This window comes from Falco rusticolus, chromosome 3 (genome assembly GCF_015220075.1).
Source record: "Falco rusticolus isolate bFalRus1 chromosome 3, bFalRus1.pri, whole genome shotgun sequence".
Taxonomy (NCBI): domain Eukaryota; kingdom Metazoa; phylum Chordata; class Aves; order Falconiformes; family Falconidae; genus Falco; species Falco rusticolus.
The window spans coordinates 35,485,348-35,500,706 of record NC_051189.1 but is presented as its reverse complement, the minus strand read 5'-3'; the positions used below and the strand labels follow the sequence as shown (position 1 = coordinate 35,500,706).

At 39.1% G+C, this 15,359-nt stretch overlaps 1 long non-coding RNA gene across 1 annotated transcript in view; it reads left to right on the top strand.

Moving 5' to 3' along the window:
- LOC119144321 overlaps window positions 1–15,359 on the top strand; it is a 100,121-nt gene that overhangs the window by 9,340 nt on the left and 75,422 nt on the right. Inside the window, exon 2 of the long non-coding RNA XR_005103057.1 lies at window positions 10,117–10,321. This is a non-coding gene — a long non-coding RNA (uncharacterized LOC119144321). The remainder of the gene's footprint in view (window positions 1–10,116; window positions 10,322–15,359) is intronic.

Here is a 15,359-nt window from a genome sequence, read left to right as displayed (position 1 = left end):
AAACAATACCTGTAACTATAAAAATACATAATACAATAAAAAGTAAAAAGTTTTCATTTCACCAGCATCTCCTAATTGCTTTTGTTTGTATAGAAGAAGATTTTAGAAGGAAGCTCCTCCTCCTGTTAAACTACATTAGTACTGACTATAAAGACTTTATCAAATGTCTTTTTTGGAAAAAGGAAAACATATTTTAGGTGGATTGAAGCTATTGCTTTTCCTAAGTTTATGCTTTAATATGGCTTTGCTAGGAACAAACCAAGACAAATAGACACAAAAGGGGAGAGAACAACAAAAGCTGACATTGCACTTTTAATTATTGATGCCGATTTTTAACTTGCAGCTTCATGAGTTGGCATAGTGTGCCTGTCATTCCATCTTGGCATCCAACCCAAGACCTAGAAAACCTGCATTAGCCACCTTTCAAGTCATGGACCGACAATTATATAAGAAAAAAGTTCTGTCTTGGTAGGCTAAATCAGATCTCTTTCACTCCAAAAAGGAAAAGAGGAGTATGAAAGAGCAAAAAAACAACAGAGAAAGAAAAAGACAAATAAAAAACCCCCGTTATGTGTAGGTCCTAAATCTTATGTTCTGGATGAACTTACAGATTAATCTAAAGAGCAGTGAACAGTCATGTGACAAAGGGAGCTAGACTTCTTTTACTCTGTGCAATGTAGAATACAGGATTGTACACCACAAAGCTCAGTGTATGAATTCACCTTCCCTGATATTAAATGGGGTTTCTTTGGTGTGAAATGTTTTGTGTGCTGTAATTTGAATGGTAGCAATCTGACTTTTGTGCAAGAGTGATGGTTGAGAGGAAGCATAAATAATAACCTTACAATTTCTTTCTGACATGTAGATCATGCTGCACATTAGATGAAGATATTTCTGTCCTTTGATATCCTGTGTTCTTGCAACAAATTATTATACATCAAAGAGATGAGCTCTGAGTCAAAATGATAGTAAAAGTGATGAGCTAGAAAATAATGTAAAGAGCTTGTACCTATGAAATTACTGCAAATGTCTGAAGAAGTGGGGTAAAGGAAATTGTTCACAAAGTTGTTCAAATGACTTAAGCTGCTGTCTGAAAAATAAATAATCTGGGATATGACTATTAAAAATGGAATGTGGTTGAAAGCTGAAGTTTTTGAAGCACTGTATCCAATAGTGCATTGCAAGGCATCTTTCCTTAACCTCCTTCCCCGACTAAAGTTTTAGGAAGACTCTAGTGGGGGCAAGTAGAGGGCAAAAGGATTGCCAGTGTCGTAAAGAAACTTTCTTATTGAAGCCATTAGTCCTTTTCCAGCCATGTCCATTGTGGGTTCAAGTCACTATTGCCAGAAGATTATTCAGTGGTCTGTGTGAAATTAATTGATTGTTTCATTCTCATTCCTGTTATTTACCTCATAGAAAAGGGTTGCCAGAATTGATACCACCCGACAGATACCAGAGACTAAGCAGTGGTTGAGGATTCATTGCAGAGAGAAAATAGTAGCTAACATGATAGATGATCCTTTTAGGAAAGGATTGAGTGATGTGGGCTGGTAGGGAAACGTCCTTTTTGCTAACTAGAGTCTTGTGCAATCTGATCTTGTCTCATTTCAGTGGAGTGTCTTGCTACACCCTCCTGGGGACAAAGCTTTTTACTTATGTTTAGCCATCTAAATTTATGTTTGAGATGGTTGTCTAGGATCCCTTGTAGCCCATGTGAACACAAAAACATTTTCAGAGGACTTCAGTTTCTCTGAAATAACCTTTTTGAGTTTTTTGTTTTGATCACTTTGCACAGGTTGTCCATGTACAGAAATGTTGAACTCCAGGTCATTCCCTCCTGCAGAAATGGATGGGTCTTAGTTTTATTCATATGGCCAGAGAGGAAATGAATGTAAAAACTCTTAAGTAAAATGACATGTGAGTTAACTTTTCCTTGATGGCTACAAGATTAGGAGCAGAGATGAACAAAAGGCAAAATGCTATGTATTTTGGGATACTCTTCCTATTAAAGAAACAAAGGAGGGGAATGTAACATTTTAATGGGTGTTCACGCTGAAAATGTTGGTGATGAAACTTACTCTGAAGGCAGAAAGTGTTTCCCATTACTCAGAGCACAGACTTTCACCAGTTCCTGCAGTGTAAACTTGTCTTTGACAGCTCTTCTTTCTGGGGCCTCAGAGTAGTTACTTGGCTCTCTATTTCACTTTCTAAGTCAATAAAATGAGGATAACAGTACTTTCCATCTCCTTTGAAAAGTGTTACTTAAGTATTCAGTGCTGGATTTTAGGTGAACAGTGGTAGGTGTGTGCTGTGTGTGCTCAAAGTCCCAGACTAGCATCAAGATCTCTTGAAGCGGATGGCACAGACTTAACTTAGGTACCTAACTATCACTTTCCTATTAGCGAACTATTATAAGCTGTACATAAATTTTTCAGCTGCAGCTTTCAGGCCCTCCCTTGTGCTTCCTTTTTGGTTGTGGCCTTAATTTTATTATTTTTCTTTCCCAGGGGGAAAATAGAGAGGAAGGGTTACTCTAAGCTGTGCTCTTGGTGATATATTTGGATGTTATGGAAAACTAGAAGACAAATTTTTGCCATGTCTTATTAAAGATCCATGTGCCTGTATCGTGTTTGCTCTACAGCCAGTTCTGCTAATGAGGAAAGGGGTAACTAACCATAACATGATTGATTTCTGGGTGAAGGTCCTTTGCCTCTAACCCTAGCAGGTGTGTGTATTTTCTGTTTTGCAGAGAACACACGTTTCCTGTATTGCAGAAGACAGTACATAGCCTGTCCACTCCAGGACTTCTGAAAGAAAATATGTTGGTTAAGGCCAATAGATCAGTACTCTTTCTTTAGAACATCATCCCCCACCCGCCCTTTATTTATTAGAAGTATTTAGACAAGCAGCAAGTGAGTTTCTTTGATTATACTTACTATACGGCTTCTGTTGCCTTGAATTGTGAATTGTGATTGCTTAGGTAAATAGACTTAAACGCTCTCCGTTCTCACTTTGGCTTCCAGAAATACCTCTTTTTGTTTTTCAGTGAGGTACTGTTTTGTAATTTGCATCAGTCTCATTGCTGAGATGTCTGTAGAGATTCACACAACCTCTTCAGGACAAATACAGTGTGCATACCATTTCTCTCTGCTTTCCAACAGTGAAAGAATAATGCTCTGATAAAGCTGTGCTAAATTAGAAGACTAGTGTGTTGTGTTTTTTTTTTTTTTTTTTTTCTGTGCTGACTCCCTGTTGTTATGTATGATTTTAGTCAGTATGGTTAAAGAAAAGGATGAAGCATCTAAGCTTTCTGGGATGGTCTAAAAAAATCTGTCATCTCCCCTCAGGTTTTCGACAAATATACTTGAGCTTTCCTTTAAGTGTCATGTCTGAATTTGAGAATCCTCATAAAGGAAAGAAAAATTCAAGCAATCTCTGAATGTAACTTTTAAGAGTTGGAAATAGGACTAATGAAATCTCTGTGTGGGTCCTAAAAGGTAATTTAGCGGTAGGTACCGAATAGAGCATACTGTGTGATTTGCTGATGAGTCCTGGGAGATTTACTTAAACGCAGGATCGGCCACACCAAGAGCAGAGCAATAATTCAAGCACTTCTCCAGGCTGACAAAATTGCTGTCTGCCTGTAGCTGAGTTAGTGCTGAAGGGTGCAACAAGCTAGCTCATATATTTTCAATAGGAATTTTTTAATAAAAGGCAATAAATTTAAAGCACCCAGCTGTTCTATAAAGGCAGCATAAAAAAGAAAAAAAGGGCTATGTAATAAATTACACATAATTTATTTCAAAAAAGGGTTTTTAATGAAAGCTTAGCACTAATTAGATCTAATCACACTGGGAAAATTTGGCTAGTTTTCAAGACATTTAGATCCTGTTCATAGCTATTCTACTTTAACACTTTATAGATTTCTATCTCATCTGCAGTATGGCCGCCATTCTTCGAAATCACTTTTTCCCTAAAGACAAGAAACTGCATCTCCGATTATGAACTATAAGTTTATATAGGCAAGAATTTGAATCTTAACTAACGAGTCCCACCTACAGAGCAAGCTTTTTCTTTTTGCTATAAAAAACATGTAGTCTTGTTGGCTGTTAGTGATGTACATTGCTTCCTTCACCTCTTGCTCCATATTCGCTTAGCTTAATGTTACTTTTTCTGTTCAACAGAAAAGGTTTTGAGATTTTGGAGGTGGTTTTTTTTGCTGCTAGTCTCATTCCAAATTTATCTCTATTTAACTGCATATGCTGTCTGCTTGCTTTGGGATTTCATTTAAAACTCTTCTGTACTTGGCTGTATTCTCTATCGCCATTGGTCATACAATCATCGTATTCTTCCAATTAAGTCTCATCTGAAAAATTGTCCATTTCTCTTTTTGCCTACTTTCTTTTCTGTTTCTTTTCTAACCCTTAAAAATTAAAGCAAAATTAACCTGATCTTTAGATAGGTTAACATCCCAAAAAGGGAGGAGGCATTGTTAAACAAACAGGTCTGTGTTGGTTCTGATGATAGTCTTCTGTTTCTACTTAACTTACTTCAATATGTTAGGGTACGTTAAATTATTTCTATTGGAGAATATAAAAAATGATTTAGTGCAGAGTAAGGACACTGATACATATAGTTTTGCTTTTAATAAGATTAAATATCCTCTACTTCTTTCCTCCATGCAAACAGAGGATGCTTTCAAGGACAGTGACAGTATAAACTTAGCTCCAATCAAGTATGTGGAAATTGACTGGCTTCCTTTTAATTATCTTTAAAGATTTCTGTTCTGCTCATGTTGTCTGCAAACTGAAAAGACTTCTACCTTCAGAAACCCTCTGCAATTAATTTGAAAAAAAAAAAAAAGTAAAAATCAGTGCTTCTTAGTCCTGATAAAATAACACCTTGTCAAATATTTGATGGTGGAGGGATGGTGAGTTTATTACTCAGATGACTGACCAAGTCACAGTCTCAAGATGTCAGAGTAGAGGCAAAAATACTGCTTTTGTTAATGCTTTCTCTCACCTCAAGGTGCTGAGAAATCAGGTGAGGTGGAGTCAGTCTTTTTAGAAGAGGAGCTTGCCCAAAGACTCTTCTACATTTCTACCTTCTACTTGTGGTATGTTTAACCTATGTTTAACCTTTTGCCTTGATCTAAGTAAAAACTGTATATCGTTGGTAGCAAATGAATTAATTTTCTTCAGAGCTAGTCTTCTCAGGTGATGCTTCATTTTTTTAGTGATGCTTTTCTCTTCCTAAGTTTTGAGCCGTGCTTCTTTGGCCTCCAGTCATGTCTCAACATTTATGATAGACCAATATGGCTTTAAAGATTGTAGTAGCATTAGGAAAGCTCATCTGGTCGCAGGGACTCCCACTGGTGGGCTAAGGGCTGTAGTTGCTGCTGTTGTAGGGCATTTTACTTTCCCTCTTCTATGCAAGGATCTGTGGCTGGCCATTTGAATCTCTGATAAAGGAGCAGAGCACTGACTGTTGTATTGCTTTTACTGCTGAAGACATTTGGTCACACACACGCCTGTCCAGTCATTCATTGCACAGGAACACCACCTGTGTCTCCATCATTCACACTGTGCACCTTGCTAATGGCTTTGCAGTATGCGTACACAGAAGTGGGTGTGGGCTGGGCCTGGTTTTGGTCTATCATTTCTATTTTCACCCATTTCAAGGTCCTTTTGTGCTGCCAGGGCAGTGGAAACGGGCAATAGTGGTGTGCACCTGAGAATTAAGCTCTGTTTAAACAGGAAGGGCTCAGTTCTGTCACCCTGACACGATTTCACATAATACCTTGCTGTACCAGTACTACTATATTCAGTGGATCTGCTCATGTGACAAAAATGCTGTTTAGGTGAGAAAGGGCAGCAAAATCAGGCTACTTGCACTTAAGTGCAATGGGAAACGGGATATTAATTGACTCTGTTGCAGAAGAAGAGCTGTTGTAAAAGAAGAATTTGACACTGGGAAGGAAAGAACCGGTCAGCAGGATAACACACCTTGAAGAACACAAGTGATGATTATATGTCATTATTTGTCAGTATTCATCTTCTGTAATCTAGAGCTGCGTTGGCAAAGTTAGCTGCAGATCTCATGAGTTACTCTAATGGGATGTTGGCTTAAGTAATACGAACTGAGTGTGGTCTGCTTTTATTGGTAGCATGCAAACAGAAGGCAATTTGGTCAAAATTCCTTCTATTATATTATCAAGGATGTTGCTTTGAATTGTATTTGTTTTGAAGCACTTGACATCCACAGAGCTCATATTGTCTCTAAGAACTCAAGAATAAAGGTTTGAGAGGAACCTCTGCATAGTAGACTCTGTACTGATGAACTACATTTTCCCAGTATGCATAATTCTAAATACTGAATGATGACAATTACTAAGGGCATTTGAAGAGGGAGACGTTGTGAACTGTTGTCATATTATATTAGTTATGGATAATAGCTGCTGACTTTGGACCAGTGATGTGAAAATCAGACCACATCAGAAGCTCAGTTTGGAAGCTGTGAGAGTCATGCAAGGTGGCAGATGAGTACTGATGTAGGAACTATCTTAGAGGCAGGTAACTGCTGCTTCATGCATAAGTAGTCAGGGTCCCAATATTTTTTCTATGCAAATCAATGTCAAAATTCAGGTTAACCTGATTAGGATTGTCTCCTTGAAGAGAAGGATTATCTGTTGCTGTATCACAGAGAAGAGTTATAATTACATTTTGGATGGAGAAAAGTTATGAATTCCATCATTTACATAATATGTTGAATCTAGCGGCCCTAGGAAACTTCTCAATATCAGTTATTGTCTGTATAGAAAAATTCTTTTTCAGAGAAACAAATGAGAAAGGTGCTTTTCCATGAATTTAGGAAGGCATTTTGAATTGATACGCATTTGTGCTGATCCTGCAATGTGCATTTCTCATAAAGTGTTCCTAACTCACATTTGGTGAGAGTGCACTGAACAATCCAGCAAACTGCTCGCTCGTCTTTGGTAGTTTGCCTAAAACAGTGTGAATCTTCATAGCTAATGATGCTTAAGGTTTTTTGTTGCATATCATCCCTCATCTGCATGGGGTCACCTTTGCCATTTTTGAAGAAAGACTCCTGTAAAAGAAGGGTGTTCAGGAGACATTGGCAGAGACCTGCAGTATGTCTCAGGGAGGAAGGAAGAATCCCTCTAATCTGTTCTATAAGTAATAAAATGTGGCCAGGCAAATCATTCTTCTCTGGAAAAGTTCAAATAAACCATAAGGGAGATATTATGAACTCATCCAGCATGTAAAAAACCTCATGTTCTCATTCATTCACGAGGCGACAATAAAGAATTTATTTTGTGTGTTGAATATTTATCATTTTTGGATGTCAGAAGTATTGCTTTCTGTCATCACTTAAAAAGATTTTCTGGTGAAACCCTCACATCTTCCAAGGAAGATGTATATTATACTGGGAGAAGAGTTCTTTTGCTATCATAATATAAGCTGTATTTTAGAATGGAATTAACTGTATTCACAAAGGATTGTTTTTAACATCTGGGTGTCTAGATAGGACTGTTGCCATTGTAAACAGAATTTTTATTCTGTTTTAAATGGGAAAATTTTATAAATATGGAATTACTTTGGACTGTGTAGTGGCTTACTGAATGTAATAAAGTATATCAGTCTCAAGATTTTCATAAACTGTGCCTAGTTAAGAAGTGTATGTTGCAGTGAAATTGGTTTAGTAGGAAGTTTTGCTCAAACATAGGAACACTCAATGCTTTTGACAAATACATGATTTCAGAGTTAGTTCCCCTGATTTGTCTCCATTATCTCATTCCCCCTCTCTGAACAGTGAGGCTCCTATTTCTAGAGTATATCTAGTGTCATCACCAACATTAGTCCTTAGCTGATAACTCCAAACATTAATGCAAATTTTTGAAATGACATTGAAAATGACAGAAGTGCTTTTCTGTATGTGCTCTTTCAAAGTAATTTTTTTGCTCCTTTGCTCCAATGCTGCTTTTTGCTTTTGCACAACCTGAATTTCTTGAAGTGATCTGACAGAAAAATACATGTGTTGATGTTTACATTATTGCTCACATTTTTTTAGGATTAAAAAGTGTGCTGTGGTGTGTTACTGAGTATTTACAGCGATGTGCTTCCTTGGTTATTAGGGTGAGAAGGAAATTTTAAAATTATTTTTAAGAATATGAAAGAAGCAGAAAAATGCACAAATTTTGAATATATGAATTCCTATTGTTATATCTTGGGTGTAGCCCCATTCTCTAAGTAGTAAGGCTCATGCTGATTGTAGGTACAGAAGAGCTGTGTAATTTTAGTGCTTAAAGTATGGTTAGGTTTTGTGTTTTTTGACAGTTTTGAACCCTATTTCTTTATAGATACTGCTTTACATTTCAAGGAGAGCATAAGTGTACCTAAAGTTCAGAAATAAAAATAGAGGATAATATGGTCTGAATCCATTATGTGATGGTAGGTGTTGCTTATGACAAGAGCAATTGTATTATTACCTGACCTGGACTACTTGTTGTATAAATTCTGTAGTAATTTCAATAAAATTTCCCTCTCTAAGTGTTCTTCTAAAAGGGATTTTAGAGACAAAGTAGTGGAGGGGAATGTTTGCTTTTCAGAGCAAGCACGATCTGGCTTCACTCCTAGAAGTGCTGCTGGTACCTCTATCTTCCTCTTTTGATAACTCCGGGGAGGAGAGGTTAAATTGCTGTAAATCTCAGTATATACTACAATTATATATTTAATTATGCCTCTTCCCTGACAGACAAGTAAGAACTTTAACATTCTCAGATCTGCAATCTAAAACTATTATTTGTTGCAGATTTTTTTTCCCTAAGTAAATGCAATGGAAGTACAATGAAGCTTCCTTTCTGGAAGCAGGATGGTGATTTTTTCTGCCATTCGAGGAACTTCAAAACAATGGGAAAGTCTTGAATTTGGTGCATTTGCATGTATTAGGAAAAAGTCTACTTTTAAATAGGACAGCACTGTATCATTTTAAAGCACTGAAGAGTAAGTAATATAAAACCAACCAAGAGGATAATCTCTGACATTTACAAACATTTATAATGGCATTAGTTCCGAGTAAGTTAGCTGAGGCAATTTGAACCTGTAGACCTGAACAAATAAATAAGCATGGCTTGCCATCAGCTATTTCAGAAATGTACCAGTATTGCTGTGGAGCTTTGTGCATCCAAATAAGCAGGGAGATCTACCAGATTTCTCTGGGGCTTCCTTTGGTCAAGACATTGTCTGCTTTACTAGGAAATATTTCATAAACAGGTAAAAATGCTATGTTGCAGAAATTTCTTGGGTTTCCGGAATTTCTGCTGTAGTGTTTACAGCTGGTCTGAAAATAATGGGTTTACAAAAGATTCAGTGATATGGCTTAAAGGTGAAATTAGTTTTCATGAAATGTCCCTGATTGGCAGGTCTCGCAATAGTTTCCCTTGCTTACCCGTGAAATGAATCCATTCTTCACGCGGCTGCATGCAGCAGTTTGGCTGTGCTGCCAGTGCGGGCTGAGCTTGTACTTGGTCCCAGACTGACTCGTCCAAAATCTCTGGACACAAGCCAATGCCGAAGCAGCTTTCTGCAAGCCCTGAGGAGTTCAGGAGAATATTAACTGAGTCTGTGCAAATTTTTAGTGTGAGCAGAGTGTGTGCTTAGTATCAGGAAGGAGAGTTAAGAATAGATGTGCCAGCTCTTGTTTAGCCTCTGCCCCCTGCCCTAAGTGCCACAATGACTTGCAGTCATGCAATATGGCCATATGTGGGTCAGAAAGACTGATACGGTGGTCAGCATGCCCTTATGGGAGATAAGTCACTGAGGCACAAGTGACCTAGGCAGTATAGGGGTGCAGAGCATGGCTCTGGGAACACACTGTGCCTGCTTTTGGGTTCATCAGGCACCTAGCAGGGCAGGTATGGCTTCAGGGCACTGCTGCGCTGCCTCACCACCTCCATGTATTGCTATACAAGGGACAGAAACACTGATGCTTGTGTCTGGACCGAACAAAAATAATTCAGTTCCTCACTTACTCAATTGTAACCTGTCTTCAGGGGAAATCTTATTTATTAAAGATACCATACATGTTATTCCTCAGGGGAAAATGTGAGGAAGAGGAAGAAAAGGTGTCTGAGCCAGCAGTCTGAGGGCCAAAGGAGTTTGGAGACTATGAAGCAGACGTCACAGCAATTCCTGCTCAGAGACTGAAGCAAGAGTGTGCGGAGTGGGGCTCACCAGTAGCAGAGACCCTTGATAGAACAATATTCATCAGGGTCCCAAGTCCCTGCATCGGCAGTGCTCAGGTAAATCTCTAGCCCTCCAGTCTCAGCTCCACAAGTTTAAATATTTGCCCTGAGAACCATTTAAGACAATTAACCTGATGTGGTGTTCAAAACTAAAAGTTTGATTTAAAAGTAGGGAATTTACAGAAGCACAAGTACAAGTTAATTTTGGCTTGTGAAACCTTTATGTCTGGTACTAATGTTTAAGATGGAAGCAAGCCAGCTTGACTTCCAATTCTCCAGAGTGAATTTGTAGGCCTGAGATTTAGAAGAGAAAGACCTTTTACAGGTATATTGAGGTATTTAACCTGCAAATCCATAAGAGAAGACAAAAATGCAATTCTCACAATGCTCTGATTGCATTTTTTAGAGGAAAACCACATGTAAAAAGTGGGAACAGTGCTAAATGATGATAGTAGGATGCATGCTTTAATGCTGATTTCCTGCTACCATCTGTTCTGTAGTAAAAAGGCAGTCTCTTAGTTTCTGGGTCAGAAACAAGGCTCTGGTAGTAACTTTGTACTTCTTGGAGGATGTAATGCGCTTTAAACCAATTCACTCCTGTGGTGCTGTGCAGTGGGAGGTCATCTGAAAAGTTTAAGATAACCCAGGACAATTTAAATCACACAGTTTTAGCAAGGCTCTGTTAGTTTTAAGCACTAGCACAATTTGGCCAAGGACTATGTGTAGATTGGCTCTTCAAAGTTGAGTGCACATCTAAGTAAAACCTGGAGGCTTGCTGCAAATGGTTTCATGTTTATTCTTTTTCAAGACTTCCTTTATAAAAGTTTCTAACTGTGTGACACTTCTAGTTTATACCAAACTTTTGTAACGGTGACATTTAGAGTACAGGATGATTGTCCTGTCTGTAACTAGCCTCATGGAATATAAATCTGTTGTCCCATTCTCTACACTATTGTTCTAATGAATGTCTTTTTTTGTGAAAGATGTTACACAAGTAATTTTCTGAGTTAACAACATACTATATTTTCAAAATGGTTAAAATTGAGCTTTTAGAAGTACCTGAAATAGTTATTGACCACTGGTAGAAATTGAGAGGGGAAATTACTGCATTGCCATGATGTGTGATCTAATGCTTTTGTAGGTATAGAGTTTTGCGGGAACTGAAAGGCTTGCTTTTTGTTCTAAAATTACTCTTCTGCCCTATTTTTTTTTTGTCTTGTTTCCATTCCTTTTCCAAATGAAGTTTGTAGATTGTTCATGGGAAAAAAAATAAAATACCTCAACTGGTAAACATTTTCATCTGCTAGAATACCATTTTAGCAGGTTTAGTTAGGGTTGTTTAGAAGAAACCCAAGAGACCAATATTTACAAGTATCACCATTTTGGAAATCAACATTGAGTATCCCAAATAAGTCTGGAAACATCTTGAAATTGGCAAAAGAAAACCCACCAGTATTCACTGAGGAAGTGGATGTCTTCTTATCTCCACTGACACCATAGGCAATGTAGCACCTCCAGTGTGTGCTGGAGTTTCGTTACACTGGGACCCTTCAACTGGGTGTATAGGAAAACTATAGGACACACAGCGTGGTCCTAATCATGAGTCTGGTGTTGTCATTGCCACCCACCTTCTACACAAGAGTCAAGGACCTCCCTGAGGAAAACCTGACATTACAGCCCCTGCTCCTGGGTGGTGGCATGTGCGTGTGTGGCTGGATTGCCAGATAAGCACAGATGTGATTCCCAGTGAATGAATTTCACTGACCCCTGTTCCCTTCGTCTGTGGGATGAGTGGGCATCTCAGAAATCCCGTTGCCTGGCACTAGGGCTCAGCCTTCCTGGGGCAGTGCCCTATGGGCTGCCCACCGCCCTGACTGATGCAGGGCAGCGGGCCTGTCTTCTCTCCCCTGCCAGTGGTAGTAAAGCACTTGTAACTTTTTCAGGGACTGGAGTGGAGTCCTCATGCTTGTCCGCCTTGTCTTGTCTTGCCCTGCCATGGATCTTTATCTTCAAGTTCAGTGGTGGGTTCCCAGTGCATTTAGCAGCCTACAATGTTGATAGATGCACTTAGTCACTTAATCATAGGTTATGCTGGAAAGTAACTGCTTGGATTGATGTCTTGGACTTTCAGTGAGTTTACTGGAGCTTTCTGAATATTTTTCTGTCCTCTTTCTTCTCCTGTTAACCCAGGAATGCTAAAAATTTAAATCCTCTCTTTATTCAGAGAAACATAGGCAGTGGCCCAGCAAGGCTGTATGTGTCACAAACACTTGTAATTTTACCTTGCCTATAACAGAAACTGAGGACGGAACCCAAATGGAGACATTAGTTAATCCTTGGAAGTAAGATGAAGTTCACAAATTGTTTATTTGACAATTTAATTTATTTGTCTAGCTGCTGCCATCTATATAGTCCACCTATAGCTTCTTGATAAAGAGATAATTTATTGTTCAGAAACATGGCTTAATTTTTTTCTGTGCTGGTGCACACAGCTAATGCATGTCATTAATGCGATCCAGAGGGAGCAGTTTGGAAGATGAGAGGATAATTTACTCACCATGTGCATTCAGTCCTCTGCCTCCTTGCTGAGATTCCCCTGCTGGTTTGGATTCTGTTTTCTGACATAAACCTGCCTGAACCTGTAATAACGAGAAACATAGTGAGCCTCCTAGTTTAATTCAAGGATAGGATGGTACAAATTCTGTTTGCAATCTTCAGAATTCAGAAAGCTCAATTCTGTTTGAATCTCCAGACCCATGCCTAATTCTGGCATTGCTACCTCCGTATGAGTTGAGAGCTATGTTAGGAAAGACTATGAGATTATTATAATCACTAAAATATGAATAAATTATTCATATTGGTTACACTGAAAATAGGTCTGGTTTAACTCCATATGAGAAAAAAATTTGGTTTTAGGGGGGAGCAGATTTCCAGATGTGCTGTGCTGCAGGGGTGTTGCACAGTACTGTAGATACCAATGTGCCTTGGCCTGAGCAAGAGCCTGCTCCTTTGTGGCTCTGTAACCTCCCTCTGAAGCTTTGAGCTGTTAGGTGGAGCCTCTGTGCCAGCATTTTTCTGTTATTGTTTTCATGCTGTTATTCTTGTAGCATTTGCATGGACTTGCGTCTGCAAATCCTGAAAGCATTTTTATGGCAAGCTTTCATGCTTTTATGGTGGGTTCCACTGGTTTGAGAATCACCCCTCTTTCTTTCCCTCCTGTTTTGTAGATTTTAATTTGTATTAGAGAAACCAAGTACTCCAAACAACAAAGTAAATAATAGTCATCCAAATGCTCAACAAACATTATCCAATAATATATGTGGACAAAATCTCAACAATCAGTCAATGCACAGTGTTTGCACCTGATTAGTGTACTCTGGTCAGTGCTAACAGTGTTAGTGGTAGCAAATGTTTGCAGAACACCCGAGTGTGTTTGAAGAGAGCACGTTGAAGAAAGCGGGATGTGCACAGAGGCACAGGCTTACAGCCCCAGCTGGGCCCAGCACGTTTCCCCTGACAAAATGGGATGCCGAAGGTATTGAATTACTTTTGCAGCCCATAGGTGACGCTGGCCTTCCTCCAGTTTGCTTATTAAATGTCTGTTAAGCTGTTTCTCCTCCTTCCTGGTACAGAGGGTGCCTGACACCACGTAATCCCCCATAGAGGGAGGCAAGCAACCCAAGCAGTAAGCAGCCTCGAGGGTGTGAGCCCAAGGGCTGGCCCTTGTGCAGGTGCTGCAGGGCTGAGGTCCACAGCATGGGGTGGGCTGGGCACTACATCACACCAGCAGTCACTGCCTCTGCCTGTCACCCCCAGCAGAGCTTCCAGCACCTGTCTGCAGATCTCTAGGGCCAGGACACTCTGTAAAGTGACTTATTTTTACATTTGCTACTCCTTTTGCTTACAAAGGTGGATTTAGCTTGGTCCTTATTTTGTTTGATTGTATTGTGTAGATAATAATTGTATGTTCTGTGGAAAAATATACTAGCTGACTTATTCACAAAGAGATACAATATCAACTATAGCGTTATTTTTTTCTATTCATAAGTAATTGATAGAAACCAGCAGGTGTTACATTTTGTCTGGGAGCAGATAACGTTCAAGGAAGAAGAAAAGGAAACCTCTCCTTTTCCCAGGAGTAAAGGACTAATAAATGATTCCACGATAGATAAGGACAGAACTCACACAGGTAACAAAGCTTTGGAAAAAAGTACATAATAGTGGTAGTAATAATAGTATTAATAAAAGATGAAAATATGTTTATACTGCTGAAAACTTGTTTGGATGCAGCGCTCCAAATCTTTCCGTATTATTGAATCTAGAAGAAAAGCTTTTTATTGCACTTAAATTTTAAAAAAACAAATCACAAAACTACGCCACTGTGCAGATGTAGTGAATTTGAGGCTTTGACTGACAATAGATAACCTAAAACATTTTTCTTTTTACTTGCTTTTCTACATTTGTGTGTGGCAGAAAATTGAAACTCCAGTATAAGAAGAATTTGTAACTCCAGTTGTCTTTGCAACTGTCAAATAGGGAGAATAACTATGTCAAACACTTCTAAACCCAAGAAAATTCTCCTGGGAGTAAGATGATGTAAGAGAAGAGAGGTATAATGGTTACTCACCCATTCCTGTCTCTGTCTCTCTTGTTCATCTCTTTTTTTTTGCTATTGGCTTGTTGTTCGTCACAAGGAACATTCCTTCAGCATGTTTCTCCCATTGCTTTTGAGCTGATCTTAGTATCTAATAAGTATATCATATACCAAATGAGTTGTCAAGATTCAGTCAAGATTCCTGGTCTGTTACACAGTATCTCTCAGTGCACTCTCAGGGTGCTTAGTGTGGGAAATAAAATCAGAGTTTCCATCCTGTTTCTTTGGTCACACTGAACTTTGCTTATCCTGGTGCTGCTCAATCCATTCCTGTAACCAGCTGGGTGGTTTGGCTGAGGTCTGACCTTTGGGTGCTGTACTCCAGGTGTGGCTCTGCTGTGCCAGCCATGGAACCTGCTGCCCTGTGGCCAGGACCTGCCGTGCTGAGGGCCAGGGGGACGGTAAGAGAAATCTACGTGGAGAAGTTCACCAGTGAGATCC